General features: G+C 37.5%; 1 protein-coding gene across 2 annotated transcripts in view; it reads left to right on the top strand.

The window, feature by feature from the left end:
• The first annotated feature begins 5,086 nt into the window (after positions 1 to 5,086).
• Positions 5,087 to 16,909, top strand: part of LOC123551917 (tuftelin-interacting protein 11-like) — a 41,306-nt gene continuing 29,483 nt past the window's right edge. Inside the window, exon 1 of one of the 2 annotated variants that reach the window (XM_053541474.1) lies at positions 5,087 to 5,182. The gene's annotated coding sequence lies outside the window, so the exon portion shown is untranslated. Of the gene's footprint in view, positions 5,188 to 16,909 lie in introns of both variants that reach the window. The other variant, XM_053541475.1, reaches the window with a different exon arrangement.

Genomic DNA, 16,909 nt, shown 5'->3' with positions numbered 1-16,909 from the left:
TTGATCAATTATTTGGATTATTTTTCTTGAAAATCAACACCTACTTCCATTGATCAATGTACTTGGTGTATATTAGGAATGCATCAGTCATATGCGGCTTATATTATGCTTCCTGCTATTTATTTTTTGATGTTTCCAGTATAGGAATTAATGATAGATATGTCGTAATATATCTACTATTTTTATTTGATGTACCACTTAAACTCTTCTGATACAATCGCCTAAGCAAAATCACGTTTCTTTGGCCAAAATAATGTATGCGTTTCAGCGTGATATGGATTCAGTCGACATAGCAATATGCGAAAAATTATGAGACAAATCACTGTTTGGTTAACTTTGAGATGGACCTGTATTTTAAGTAAAATAATGTGGACTATCAAGATATTGGGTTTGACATTAACGGAAGATAGATAGATATTTGATTTTTATCGATTTTTACTTAAAAATGATAGAAAATTACTATACAAATCTACTACATAGATGTAGTTCGTTACACGGTATTTACATTACAATAGTAATCTTATACCCCCGATGTAGGATGGAGGTTTCCAGAAACGGAGGAAACACCGAAAGCCCTCCGTATAGGATGCAAGAAATATTCCTGTTATCCACAGTTTTGTCACAGCCATGGTATCTGTCTCATTAATAAGGTCATCCCTGATGCCTTATCTATTGTAAATTGTCAAAGGTGGACGAGGGACAGACGGAAAAACAGACTGCAATTGCAGATCAGAACAACATCCTAAACACTGTACAATATTTACAACTATTTACAAATGAACAAAAGATGAAAATTTACAATAAATAAACGAAAAAAGTGCACTATGAATTACTCAAAATACTGTCCATACTCGGCGAAGCACTAACTAAAAAGTCATTTGGCGGATTTCGTCGCACAAAATAGAAAGACCGCACAACATATCGCCGGAATATGTAGATCCGATGTTCCTCCAGGTTTAGGGTCTTCTTGGGTTAAAAGTAAATTCTTCCAGGTATAAGTCCCCTTGGCTCAAAGATATATTCATCCAGGCATAAACGTCTGGGGTGAAAGGCTAAAATAGATAACACAATGACACATGAAACATAAGGGCATGTAACATCATCCTCGGGTACACAATACTATATGTAGGCTCCCAAAAAAAAAAATGTGCGACAAAATAAAGGCAAACGATGGTCTGCTTTAGTACACCATATAGTCTGTAAGTTGTCCAAATGTAACGTGTATCACAGTTAAAAGAAATATGCTATATTAGATACGCCACTGATACTTCATTGAAAAGTTTTTCATTAACTTATATCTGCTTATACTTAAGTAAAATGAAATGAGAAAAAATGAAGCAAATATATACATACAATTAAAATTAGATGCAGTCCGATTTTGAATCAAACAAATATTCAATATAAGAATAAAGAAAGAACAAACTAGGAAGAAGGCATGAACATAATTTCACGTTCAAATTTAATGACAAGAACGGCCTTCCATAATTACAGCACGATTTTACAAAGAATGTTACGCAGGAAAAGAATTTGATTTTTGATTCCTTTGGTCGAAATAACATTTTAACGAAATTAATAACATGAACTTTCACTCTCGTTTATAAATGCATAAACAATTTATGATGATACGTATCTTCGAATCAAGAACCTTTCTTTACAAAAGAAACAAACATTAGAGAGTCTGAGATTTCAAACTTCGCCTTCCCCTTCAACGTCTCTCATATATATTTTGGGTAAAACGTCACCGATATGCGTGTATTTTATTTATATCACACGTTACTACTAAAGTTTTCCATGTAATATCACGTAAGCCTAAGACTTCTCTTTATTACTATGCGAAATAAAAAGCTTAGTTTCAGGATTTCTGCTTATTAAGTTATTTAATAATCCATATATATAATTAGACTAAATCTGATGCGAAACACTATCAATAGGTATAAGAACAATGAAGTGTTGTATGGCTAATGATTTTAACTAAATACATTGAATTGAACTTGGAAGTATGAAGTTATCAACTGATTTTAAGAAACTTTGAGATTTTGTCCAAATTTTAACTTCTACGGCATATTTGTGTCCCCAGGCGGTATCGATTATACCAGATGGGCCTTTTTGTCGTATGAAGTGAAGTTTTGAACGTCCGAAGATGTGATATCACGAATGTCGAAACTTCATTCTTTTTACATCTACTGTGTCCACATACTCGGCATCAAAGACTGAAATCTGGATGTAGGCACATGGCATGACAGTCATTTTACTTGAAAAATAAATAATTACGCGCGATTATCATTTGGTGGAACATTTTATTTTCACTTCCAAATAAAATCAATCTGTTTCTGTCGGACATTTAATACGACCATTGCGTTTTAATTATAAACATAAAATGGTACTAGTAAGACGGAAAATTCTTCTGAAGTATCAGACAATTTCAGATCTATGATATCATGATGAGAGACGTTTCCTGTTAGCCGTATGGGATAACTCCATTTTTTTAAATGCACGGAACCAGAGCCTGGGAGAGGGACATTGTTGGTGTCCCTCTAACCAAATTCCTGAATCCGCGATGCTTTAATTATAAAAAGGTATATTAAAATCATATTGTGCTGTCTGAGAGTTTGGCATTATACAGAGTCATACAGAGTGTCATTATCACGTTGATATGATCATTATAGGTTATTAACTTTGTATGCGGATATATGCACGAGTTCTGCAGCGGTAATATTGCGCGACTTTAGTCCTTTAGCTCCTAAAGTCGCGCAATATTACCGCTGCAGAACTCGTGCATATATCCACATACAAAGTTAATAACCTTTTATTACATATCCACTATCAAATGATTAATGTATATCTAAATGTTCGTTCTGTCACGAAAGACAGGAAAAAATACGAAAAAAAAAATCCTGAAAACGCAATAAACAAATCAAACTGATGCGCATTAATATTTTCCGCGAAAATGACGTCAACTTGTTGTCGTGCGCGGACGCCATGGACGTCACGCGATTTTTTCCATTACAACGTTAAGAAAACATTCCACGTCCTATATTAGTCCAACTCATGACGTGATTATAACTTTCATTTTATTTCAGTCTGTTAAATTACTATGTGCCAGTATCTAATAGGTCAGATTAATCAAAGTGTAAAAGTAAACAAAATGTTGCATAAATTACAAATTAAACATACAGACAATAGCAACAAAAATCTAAAGAAACGAGATCCGCAATGGACGGACCGTCAGGGGAGGTAACTAGAGTCACGGACTGGAACAAGTCCGATATGAAAGCGTTCAACGTCATGATATGGAAAAATATTGCACGATCGCGGTCCATTGAAACCCAAAGGAATATAATTTTAGGTATGTAATAATCATTCTTATTTCCTCTCATGTATGATTTACAATCATGCATTGTATACTGACTATACTGACATAATTTTATATAAAACCTAAATGTTTGGAGCAACACTAATGAGTTTTTACATTGTTCACATTGTTTTATCGTTTTATTTATTTATTTTTTTTTTTTTTTTAATCGCTCTAATATCCATGCGATGATTATATTAATTGAAAATTTTTTTTTATTTAATTATCATTTTTTCATTTTTAAAACCTCCTGTAAAATTCCTGCCCGTTCGGACAATTGGTATCAAAATGCACGAAAAAAACGATCATAATTACGGATAAATTGAATGGGCGGATTAAAAGAAGTAAGGTTCATTCTAATGTTTGAAATCTCAAGAAATTTTAATCGAACTTCAACTTCATACGTTTACTTCGCAAGAGACGTTGAAGGGGAAGGCGAAGGTTGAAATCTCAAACTCTCTATTTACTGTTACAAAACTTGTAATATACAATATTTCACACACCTTGCAGGCTCATAAAAATATTCTTAAAATTCAAAGTACGCTAATACATGTCTGTTCTTATGTGCGCAACATTTTTCAAAACAGTACAATATATATAAGCTAACTTAGGCTGGAAACGAAATAAGCTTGGTTAAATCAGGCCCACCCCAAAGGTTTTAAATACAATACAAAGTAAATCAGACGTAAGAAATTCCCAACTTCCTTAATACTGGACCGATTTTTACCAAATACATCAAACTGAAAGCATTAAAATATGAAACACAATACGCTTAATCTCAAAAATGAAACCTATCACTTTTCTCAATAATTAGAAAATTTGCAAGAAAAACAACAAACAACAGATAATGCAAACTATATATCTGAATAAAGATTGAAGGGCGAAAGTGTCACTTTATGACACAAATGTTTTGTACATCTGATTGTGAATGGTACACTTCAGAAGCGTTTCGCAAGCTGTTTTTATCCAAGACATAACGTACTTAATACCTATATCACCAACTGTTTCCTTTTTAGATAGTCTGGATACAACGCTATATAATTGCTAGCAGAACCACTCTTTCTAGAAGGATGTAAAATATCATTGGCCATGATGCTAATCTTTTATCAAAGCTCACCAGCACAACATGGCTCTGAACAAAGAGCTATTGTCACGGTATAGAACTTGAATATTAAAACGGGGAGAAATGTATAGGCGGCTGGATAGCTCAGTCGGTAGAGCATCGGAATGGTATTCCGTGGCCCCGGGTTCGAGTACCGGTCTGGCTGCACATTTTTCTCACCCTGTGACATTTGGCGCCCAACAAAAAGACGAATTTCAAAATGGTGGGGAAATATGTCACGGTATTGAACTTGAATATTAAAACGGAGAGAAAATGTGTAGGCGGTCGGATAGCTCAGTCGGTAGAGCATCGGAACGGTATTCCGTGGCCCCGGGTTTGAGTCCCAGTCTGGCTGCACATTTTTCTCACACTGTGACACTATAAAAATAAATGTTTGCTGAAGTATAACAGAGCATAATACAAATCGCAATATCAAAATTCAAGTGTTGACAAAAGTATGCATGCTTAAAACCCAAACAAACATTTAAATCAATGAAAAAGGTAACGTGGCATGAAAGTAGTGTATTCAAATTTAAGTTGTCGTTATAGTCATTGAGTTCCTCTCCATATATTTGCTGAACACCATCTTTGCGTGTCAAATTGTTCTTTGGGTTATTTTGAGCTGTTTTGTCAAGGGAAACAACTACAGAATTAAAACAAAAAAAAACCAAAAAAAAAAAAAAAACAAACAAACACGATTCCAGTGTTTCGCAGTTTTATCATCATAATTAAAGTATTTTTGATATTTTATAATAATTTGTCATTTAAGAGTTATACGTGTTTTTCAATGTTTATTCTGAACTTGTACATATAATCATCAGCTTTAAAATATAATGTGTATTCGCGATGTATGGTTTCATTTTTGCTACGTTTCCGTAGGACTATTATGGCCCCAAAGTACAATTAATTTCCCATAGGGTTACATACAAATATATCAATGCAAGGCTTTGACACAATGTTCTGAAGACAAATGCAAATACCTTCTCTTTAGAAATCTATCCAAGAGAAACACAAAAATCACTTTGAAGTGACCTGTTGACCTGCTACTTTTCTCCTCACATCTGTCAGAATGAATACTGTATTGCATTTTTACAAAGTGAAGCGGTCCAGCCTACTTTTTGTACAAATCCGCAGACAGTCATTTGCACAAGAAACCATGATTTTCCAGATTTTTTTTTACCCCTTTCTCTTCATTTACATCAGATCTATAAAATTTGGCTACTTTCAGAAGCTCAGAATATCTATTTACAATCAAATCCATCATGAATGAGGGACCTCTTTTCTCTCGGATACACTTCCTTTAGTTGGGTAACGAAGGGCAGGTAACTGTACCTTGTTACCTATTTAGACCTATTTGTCTCTTCAAACTAAAAAATAGTTTACCAGTACAATCTCAGATGTATAGCAAATTAAATCTGAAAGTTACACCTTTGTTGAGCAATGCACTAAAATTTGACTGCTTCCAATGTTACACATGGTATCGGTCAAATCTGAGCCAAAAAAATTTCGCATACTTTTCAGATAAAAAAAACGCAAAATACTATAACCTTTTTGTTTGATGAGATTTCCACCCAAAATAAAAAACAGCATGTTTCCTTATTATACATCTATCCAAATTAAGAGCCACTTCAAGTCTGATTACAATATCACTGTTCCAATTTTAAGGAAAACTATTCATATTACAAAAAGCACGTCAAAACGCGTAGTCTACTCACACGAAAAAGTAAAATGTGAACTAATAAAAATCCTGTAGCTGTCAAATTTGCCCTTTTTAAGCAGCCCAGTATGTGGCAAATATGAGAATGAATAGCCTTTGTACATATATGTGTCATATACTTTTCAGTGATCATTCATTTATGGCTACCCTAGGAAAAATGAGCCAAACAGCTCTGAAAAGTCCAATATGTGAGCTTACTAAAAAGCTTATGAGTCTTTCTGGAATTAATATTTCACTCAAATCTTACAGTTTATAGGCATTCAGTGCACTCTCTACATGAAACATACACACCATGACCATTTACACTACACAAAATCTTACATTGTGTATCACAGCCGAGCTTTCTGGCAAAAACAGCCCCTATCTCTATAAAGAATGATTTTAGAGTACATCACTGCCTGCTGAATGTTCCAAACTGGCTAAATTTCTGCAAAAACCTTAATAAATATCAACCTGAGAAACTACAACTGGTGCTCCTAATTTTTCCGGTGAATAATATCAATGGAAGTGACCCTTCGTGTGATCGAACCAGGATCTTCGGTGTGACTGGAAGGCCTGCGGCCGAACAACATCTGAAATATGAGTCAAGCTAGTCATAATTTCTTAGATTGAATACTTAATCAGTTTACATGATTGTATGTATGTGCAAACTATAATTTCAAAACAATCTGACTGCAAAGAAAGTGAGAAATGCAAAAGAAGTGCCCATCAAAACAATTTTTCTATGGATATTTATATCACAATCTCCTTTCCCCATACTGAAACTGTCATAATCACATGATAATGTAATATAAAACCTCAAATTCAAGTCTTATACATGTAAAATGTGTCATAACAAACAATCTGAATAACAAAACTATCAATCACAAAGCAGTCTGTCCAGTCGCCTTGCTTTACTGACTGCTAGATCTGAAACAATGTTTACTGTTTTCAGATAAAATTGGCTACAATCAGAACTGAGTATTCACACTGGGAATACAGCTTACTGCATCAACTACCATGTACAAATTCCTGTCCAATTTCATGGTAACTGATTATAAATGTGATCTCACTACCACACATGGTGTACAAAGTAGTCATTATGGCAAAACTGGCTGAGATAATGTTATTCCACTACATTTCTATTTCCTAGCTTTTTTTTCGCTTGCGGGTGCAATTAAACGAAGTCTATTAAATTTTACAAAATCTCAGAAAGTACCTGATCTAAATTAAAAGCATCTAAAAAGGAATTATTTACCTATTCACAACACCGAACAATTGTCTTCGGTCAAATCTGAGAAGCTGTAGACATATATGTACAAAGGCGGTCAATCCCCGTCTATGCGACAAACTTCACATTGTCCGAGCGCTCTCATTTCAGGTTTTTAGGTACTAAAAGTGTAAGAAATCCAACAAAATAAGTAAATATACAATCCAGGACCTCAGATATCATGATTTATGCTCAATTAAGCATTGAGGAAACCAATATGCAAGTCTAGTGTGTGAAAATCTGCCTGTTTTCCTTCAAAATCAGTTAAAATATGCCAATTTCAGGCCTAATCTGCTCAATTTTCAAGTCCTTGAACTGATTTTTCTTGCACATATCATGATTACACATATTTTTCTATTCAGACTGTGTGTACTGTGTAAATTCAAGTGACCAAATGAGCAATTAAATGTAAACAAGAATAGAAAAAATACATATCTGACTTTAGGTCAGATTTCCTCGGCCGCAGCTCAAATTTCTAAAAAATCAAGAAAATATCACATCGCGGCATTTGTAATACCCCATTCTGTTTTACGCATACCGGTTTCAAACAAAGAACTTATAAAAATGCATTTCATGCTTGAAAACCTGCAAAATTAGAAAATATCCAGAAATATGTAAACTGAAAGTAGGATTTTTCACATTTTTAGCTCACCTGTCACAAAGTGACAAGGTGAGCTTTTGTGATCGCGCGGCGTCCGTCGTCCGTCCGTGCGTGCGTCCGTAAACTTTTGCTTGTGACCACTCTAGAGGTCACATTTTTCATGGGATCTTTATGAGAATTGGTAGAATGTTCACCTTGATGATATCTAGGTCAAGTTCGAAACTGGGTCACGTGCCGTCAAAAACTAGGTCAGTAGGTCTAAAAATAGAAAAACCTTGTGACCTCTCTAGAGGCCATATATTTCACAAGATCTTCATGAAAATTGGTCAGTATGTTCACCTTGATGATATCTAGGTCAAGTTCGAAACTGGGTCACGTGGGGTCAAAAACTAGGTCAGTAGGTCTAAAAATAGAAAAACCTTGTGACCTCTCTAGAGGCCATATTTTTCATGAGATCTTCATGAATATTGGTCAGAATGTTCACCTTGATGATATCTAGGTCAAGTTCGAAACTGGGTCACGTGGGGTCAAAAACTAGGTCAGTCTAAAAATAGAAAAACATTGTGACCTCTCTAGAGGCCATATTTTTCATGAGATCTTCATGAATATTGGTCAGAATGTTCACCTTGATGATATCTAGGTCAAGTTCGAAACTGGGTCACGTGGGGTCAAAAACTAGGTCATTAGGTCTAAAAATAGAAAAACCTTGTGACCTCTCTAGAGGCCATATTTCTCAATGGATCTTCATGAAAATTGGTCAGAATGTTCAGCTTGATGATATCTAGGTCAAGTTTGAAACTGGGTCACGTGGGGGTAAAAACTAGGTCAGTAGATCTAAAAATAGAAAAACCTTGTGACCTCTGTAGAGGCCATATTTTTCATGAGATCTTCATGAATATTGGTCAGAATGTTCACCTTGATGATATCTAGGTCAAGTTCGATACTGGGTCATGTGGGATCAAAAACTAGGTCAGTAGGTCTAAAAATAGAAAAACCTTGTGACCTCTCTAGAGGCCATATTTCTCAATGGATCTTCATGAAAATTGGTCAGAATATTCACCTTGATGATATCTAGGTCAAGTTTGAAACTGGGTCACGTGCGGTCAAAAACTAGGTCAGTAGGTCTAAAAATAGAAAAACCTTGTGACCTCTCTAGAGGCCATATTTTTCAATGGATCTTCATGAAAATTGGTCAGAATATTTACCTTGATGATATCTAGATCAAGTTCGAAACTGGGTCACGTGGGGTTAAAAACTAGGTCAGTAGATCTAAAAATAGAAAAACCTTGTGACCTCTCTAGAGGCCATATTTTTCATGAGATCTTCATGAATATTGGTCAGAAGGTTCATCTTGATGATATCTAGGTCAAGTTCGAAACTGGGTCACGTGGGGTCAAAAACTAGGTCAGTAGGTCTAAAAATAGAAAAACCTTGTGACCTCTCTAGAGGCCATATTTTTCATGAGATCTTCATGAAAATTGGTGAGACTGTTCAGCTTGATGATATCTAGGTCAGGTTCGTAACTGGGTCATGTGCCATCAAAAACTAGGTCAGTAGGTCGAAAAATAGAAAAACCTTGTGACCTTTCTAGAGGCCATATTTTTCACGAGATCTTCATGAAAATTGGCGAGAATGTTCACCTTGATGATATCTAGGTCAAGTTTAAAAGTGGGTCACGTGCCTTCAAAAACTAGGTCATTAGGTCAAATAATAGAAAAACCTTGTGACCTCTCTAGAGGCCATATTTTTCAATGGATCTTCATGAAAATTGGTCAGAATTTTTTATCTTGATGATATCTAGGTCACATGTGCTGAAAAACTAGGTCACTTTGTCAAATAATAGAAATAACGACGTCATACTCAGTTCAACACTGGGTCATGTGGGGATAGGTGAGCGATTCAGGACCATCATGGTCCTCTTGTTCAAGTACATGTATACTTTTCACCCAAACTGAAGCAATTTCAGCAAATGTAATGATTAATCTAAATATTTACCAGATTTCTATGCTTACCAGCCATTTACTGTCAAAATTTTAGCCATGTAGAATGAAAAATGACAAAAATATTGACAATTTACTTTCTGACAGTTTCCGTTATATCAGGCCCCAAAGTACAATTAATTTCCCATAGGGTTACATACCAATATATCAATGCAAGGCTTTGACACAATGTTCTGAAGACAAATGCAAATACCTTCTCTTTAGAAATCTATCCAAGAGAAACACAAAAATCACTTTGAAGTGACCTGTTGACCTGCTACTTTTCTCCTCACATCTGTCAGAATGAATACTGTATTGCATTTTTACAAAGTGAAGCAGTCCAGCCTACTTTTTGTACAAATCCGCAGACAGTCATTTGCACAAGAAACCATGATTTTCCAGATTTTTTTTACCCCTTTCTCTTCATTTACATCAGATCTATAAAATTTGGCTACTTTCAGAAGCTCAGAATATCTATTTACAATCAAATCCATCATGAAATGAGGGACCTCTTTTCTCTCGGATACACTTCCTTTAGTTGGGTAACGAAGGGCAGGTAACTGTACCTTGTTACCTATTTAGTCTATAGGAATAATGAATATTTGTACTAGTTAGTGGTGGTAGATATTAACCTGTAAGAGATGGTTATGGCATTGATTGCCTTGTTAGTTGGATGAGATAATCTTCCAGTTCCATGGGGATTGTCGACTTCCCAACTCGCCTTGACAAAACTCTTGATATTTTTGCAACTAACAGACCATCACTCTTGAACAAATGTACTGCAATTCCTGGCCTTAGTGACCATGACATTCTGCTGACAGACATCAACATCGTCCCAGCTAGAAGAAAACCCATACTGCACCTCATTCACCTCTGGAAGTCAGCAGACTTAGAAAGCATGGGAACTCATATCACAGAATTCTCATCCAACTTCACTGCAGATTACAGTACCTCCACACCTATTAATACACTGTGGAATACCTTTAAAAAGGAGTGCACTGCTGCCATCAACAGATTTGTACCTTCAAAGATGACATCTGCCAGATTTAGCCAACCTTGGTGCAACCGCACCATCCGCCGCTTCTCACGACTGAAGAAACGTGCGTATAAGAAAGCTTGGCAGTCAAATTCCAAAACAGACTGGGACAAGTACAGAAACTTACAACTTGTCACCAAGAAGGAATGTAAAACAGCCCACGATAAGTATGTCAGCGACCTAGTGACAGACGACAAATCAAAGAAGCTGTACACCTTCATCAGAAGCAAGAAGTGTGACAGCACTGGGGTAGCACCACTGAAGATGGATGGCATCAACCATGTTGACACGACCACAAAGGCAGAGATACTGAACAAGCAGTTCTCGTCAGTGTTTACAAATGAGGGAGATGCACCACTACTGGACCTCGGAGAATCCCCCTACCCAGATGCCCCACCAATCAATGTCACCATCAATGGTGTCCTGAAACTACTTCAGGGACTAAACTCCCACAAAGCTACAGGACCTGACTCGATATTGTCTCGCTTTCTAAAAGAAATGGCATACCCTCTTGCACCAGCCCTTACTCTTATATTCCAGGCCTCTCTAGACCAAGGCAAAGTTCCAAACGACTGGAAAACAGCTAATGTTTCACCTGTCTTTAAAAAAGGGGACAAGAGCAAACCATCTAACTACAGACCAGTCACTCTTGCCTCAATCACCTGCAAGCTCCTCGAGCATATCGTCCATAGCAACCTGATGCAGTTTTTCGACTGCCACAATACCATAAGCCAGTACCAACATGGCTTCTGGAAAAAGCATTCATGTGAGTCGCAGCTGATCACGACCATCAATGATATAGCAACAAGTCTTGACAATGCGGAACAGGTCGACGCCATCCTATTGGACTTCTCTAAAGCTTTCGACAAAGTTCCTCATAAGCGCCTTGCGCTGAAGCTGGGCCATTACGGTGTACGAGGGAGACTGCTCGACTGGATCAAAAGTTCCTTGAGCAACCGTAGCCAGCAGGTAACACTTGAGGGTAAATCTTCTCGGTCTGCACCAGTATCATCAGGTGTCCCCTAGGGTACAGTTCTTGGGCCCCCTCCTGTTCTTGGTCTACATCAGTGACATGCCCCAGTGCGTCCAGTCTCGTACTAGACTCTTCGCAGATGACTCCCTGTTGTATCGGATCATCAAGACCACTGAGGATGCACAGACCTTACAAGAAGACCTCAACAAACTACAGGAATGGGAAAAGACATGGGTAATGGAATTCAACCCTGACAAGTGCGAAGTACTCAGAATCTCCAACAAGCGGAAAAACATCAATGCCAAATACACCATCCATGGCAAACAGCTAAAACAAACGAAACAGTCAAAATACCTAGGGGCCGTTCTCACTGACACTCTATCTTGGAACGCACACATCAACATGATCACCAAACGCAGAGCTGCTAGATTCATTCTAGGGGATAACTCTCATAAAAGCAGCGTCACGGCAATGCTCAACACTCTAGGCTGGGAGAGTCTCCAGCAGCGAAGGAAAGAGGCCAAAGCAGTGATGTTCTACAAGATAGTCCACAATCTCATTGCCATATCTAGTTGCATACTTCAACCACAGGGTGTGTCAACAAGAGGCCACTCAATGAGATACAGGACACCATACTGCAGGACTTCGGTACTGAAGGAGTCTTTCTTCCCTACCGCCATAGTCCTATGGAACCAGCTCCCACAGAGCCTCGTCGCAGTATCCACCTTGGAGGCCTTCAAGGACAGGATCTCTGCTGTCATTTAACTACATACTGTTTTTATCCTGCTTTTAATTTGGCACTTGGGACCCTCCCTCACTTGTGTATATAGTCACCACGATGCAACAATGTCATTTCTTGGCCCTGCATCGATACCGGAAGAAGAGAAGAAGAAGAAGAAGGATTGCAACCTGTTGACTTGAGATTTTATCGTCTGGGATAGACATAAAAGAGAGTCGGGAGTCAAGGCCCTGGAGATCTAGCCTGAGCCATTTTAGACTGTATAGCATCATACATGCCATATTTTCAGATGGTCAGTAAGGGAGATTTCCTTCAGCAGGGCTTATTTTTAAGGGAGATTTGGGTGAAAATAAGGGTGACTTTAATTCGCACATTTTTTACGTGCTAAATAGCAGTTTTGAACTCATTCTTTTAACTAAATTATTAAGTTACAACTAAATCTTCATAAAAATAAAGACACCATAAGATATAACATGATTTATTTAGCAATGCAGATAAGATTTATGTCAATAAATATACTCTCAGTTAGTTTAGTTTATATTAATTTGTTTTAGCTCGATTTTGATGAAAGCCTCAAGCTTATTGAAATCACTCTCAAGTCTGTTTCCTGGAAAAACTAGTACTGGTGTCATATGAGAAGTCATGGTCGTGACCCAAGTGGAGCTTGAACTCACGACCCCTGGATTGAGCCGCCGGCACCGTATCCACTAGACCACCGCTCTCAGTTCAAATTTATTTCAATAAATATAGCATCGGTTCTTTAATCAGGAAAATTACCAACATTTTTTAATGTCAACCAAACATATCCAAGGCCTCCAGTGGGCCTCAGAAAGTTGTAGCCACTTTTTGAGAGAAGCTGAATTGCTGAAATTTGGCCAGATTTTAATAAAAATTTTGTAGCCACTTTCAAAAATCTGTAGCCAGTTCTTTGAATTTGTAGCATTTGGCTACATTGACGAATGGCAGAGGAGGTCCTGCTAATCATTTTCTTAATCAAAAACACTGCTCATTTTTAGCTCGACTATTCGAAGAATAGGGGAGCTATCCTACTCGCCCCAGCGTCGGCGTGAGCGTCACACAAATGTTAAAGTTTGCGTACCACCCCAAATATTTTCAAAGTCCATTGAGATATTGCTTTCATATTTTGCATACTTGTTTACCATCATGACCCCAGTCTGTAAAAAAGAGGAGGCAACTCTATCAAGCATTTTGACTGAATTATGGCCCCTTTTCAACTTAGAATAAATGTTAAAGTTTGCGTACCACCCCAAATATTTTCAAAGTCCATTGAGATATTGCTTTCATATTTTGCCTACTTGTTTACCATCATGACCCCAGTCTGTAAAAAGGAGGAGGCAACTCTATCAAACATTTTGACTGAATTATGGCCCCTTTTCGACTTAGAATAAATGTTAAAGTTTGCGTACCACCCCAAATATTTTCAAAGTCCATTGAGATATTGCTTTCATATTTTGCATACTTGTTTACCATCATGATCCCAGTCTGTAAAAAAGAGGAGGCAACTCTATCAAGCATTTGACTGAATTATGGCCCTTTTTCGACTTAGAATAAATGTTGAAGTTTGCGTACCACCCCAATATTTCAAGTCCATTGAGATATGCTTCATATTTGCATACTTGTTTACCATCATGACCCAGTCTGTAAAAAGGAGGAGGCAACTCTATCAAACATTTTGACTGAATTATGGCCCCTTTTCGACTTAGAATAAATGTTAAAGTTTGCGTACCACCCCAAATATTTTCAAAGTCCATTGAGATATTGCTTTCATATTTTGCATACTTGTTTACCATCATGATCCCAGTCTGTAAAAAAGAGGAGGCAACTCTATCAAGCATTTTGACTGAATTATGGCCCTTTTTCGACTTAGAATAAATGTTGAAGTTTGCGTACCACCCCAAATATTTTCAAAGTCCATTGAGATATTGCTTTCATATTTTGCATACTTGTTTACCATCATGACCCCAGTCTGTAAAAAGGAGGAGGCAACTCTATCAAACATTTTGACTGAATTATGGCCCCTTTTCGACTTAGAATAAATGTTAAATTTTGCGTACCATCCCAAATATTTTCAAAGTCCATTGAGATATTGCTTTCATATTTTGCATACTTGTTTACCATCATGACCCCAGTCTGTAAAAAGGAGGAGGCAACTCTATCAAGCATTTTGACTGAATTATGGCCCGTTTTCGACTTAGAATAAATGTTAAAGTTTGCGTACCACCCCAAATATTTTCAAAGTGTATTGAGATATTGCTTTCATATTTTGCATACTTGTTTACCATCATGATCCCAGTCTGTAAAAAGGAGGAGGCAACTCTATCAAGCATTTTGACTGAATTATGGCCCTTTTTCGACTTAGAATATGCTTATTGTAATGTTAAAGTTTTACTCATTGCTTACATTATACTATCAAGCACTGAGAATAGTCGAGCGCGCTGTCCACTGACAGCTCTTGTCAGTAATGTACCCCACCCTGTTTATATCAACTTAACGTCAATCACACTTTAATCAGTGATTAATCAAACACGTCAATTATTACCTAATCCAATAAGAAGTAAATCAGTGCCACTTACCACATGATTGACTTCATTAATTTTCTGACTGCTAGGGGCGGGTAAGAAACATTTTGCAAACAATCAATAAAAGTGTCAAGAACGCCATGCTAGGTAAACAGTCGGTATACTACGTTTTTTTTCCTTGTCTACATTGGGTCCAAGATACGATTTTTCGCCAGATCACTTTGTTTTCTGAAATTTTTTTTTACAGAAGATTTTCATGTCCTGGCGGGAGACTGGGAGATATACTGAAAATACGGTAGAAAAAGTCTCCCAGCAGGAGATATGGCATGTATGTAGCATGTCAGTGACACTGGAAGTGCAGCCGAAGTTGGACATACATGTACGTTTAGCCCAGCCTGATCCTTGACTTGGTCAGAAATATACAGGTGTAACGGTCAGTTTTTTCCCCAGTCAGTTTTTTCCCCGGGGAAAAAACTGACTAGTTAGTTTCTTCCCCTGGGGAAAGAATTGACTGGTCAGTTCTTTCCCCCCCCTAGTCAATTTTTTCCCCCCAATCGCAACTGGTTACTCTTGATCATTCTTATGGGGGGAAAAAACTAACTAGTCAATTCTTTCCCCCCTCATCAATTTTCCTGGCTAGTCAGTTATTTCCCCTGTTAGTGAATTGGAACTGGTTATTCTAACTAGCCTGTTTTTTCATTTCCAATAGTCAGTTTTCATTTAAATTGCATATAAAATAAGAAATACATGTATGTTTCATATCTTGTGTAAATTAAAGAAATGTTTTTAAATGAACTTATTTTAATTTCTGTTGTATTTTTAATTTGCCTTTTTCCTGTTTCAATTTCTTCTAAGGTAAGGAAATTACTGCTGGTCAGTTCTTTTCCCACGTAGCCAGTACTTGACCAGTAAGGTGGAGGAAGTAAATTGACCAGTCATTTCTTTTCCCCCTAGCCTGTACTTACTCTGTTAGGTGGGGGAAGAAATTGACTGGTCAGTTCTTTCCCCCCAGCCAGTACTTGACCTGTCGGGTGGGGAAATGAAATTGACCAGTCAGTTCTATCCCCACTAGCCAGTACTTGCTTTGCCAGGTGGAGGAAGAAATTGACCGGTCAGTTCTTTCCCCCCTAGCCAGTACTTGCTCTGTTAAGTTGGAAGAAATTAACCAGTCAGTTCTTTCCCCCCTATCATATACTTGACCTGTCAGGTGGGGGAAGAAATTTACTGGTCAGTTCTTTCCCCTCTAGCCAGTACTTGCTGGAAAGAACTGACCGTTTCTTCCCCCTCTAGCCAGTACTTGCTCTGTTAGGTGGGCGAAGAAAATGTCAGGTCAGTTCTTTCCCCCCTACCCAGTACTTGACCTGTCGGGTGGGGAGAAGAAATTGACTGGTCAGTTCTTTCCCCCCTAGCCAGTACTTGCTTCTGTTAGGTGGGAGAAGAAATTGACTGGTCAGTTCTTTCCCCCCAGCAAGTACTTGACCTGTCAGGGGTGGGGGGAGAAATTAACCAGTCAGTTCTTTCCCCCCTAGCCAGTACTTGACCTGTCAGGTGGGGAAATGAATTTGACCAGTCAGTTCTTTCCCACCTAGCCAGTACTTGACCTATCAGGAGGGAGAAAAAA

Source organism: Mercenaria mercenaria, chromosome 4, assembly GCF_021730395.1.
Source record: "Mercenaria mercenaria strain notata chromosome 4, MADL_Memer_1, whole genome shotgun sequence".
Taxonomy (NCBI): domain Eukaryota; kingdom Metazoa; phylum Mollusca; class Bivalvia; order Venerida; family Veneridae; genus Mercenaria; species Mercenaria mercenaria.
This window is presented reverse-complemented; position numbering and strand designations above follow the sequence as displayed.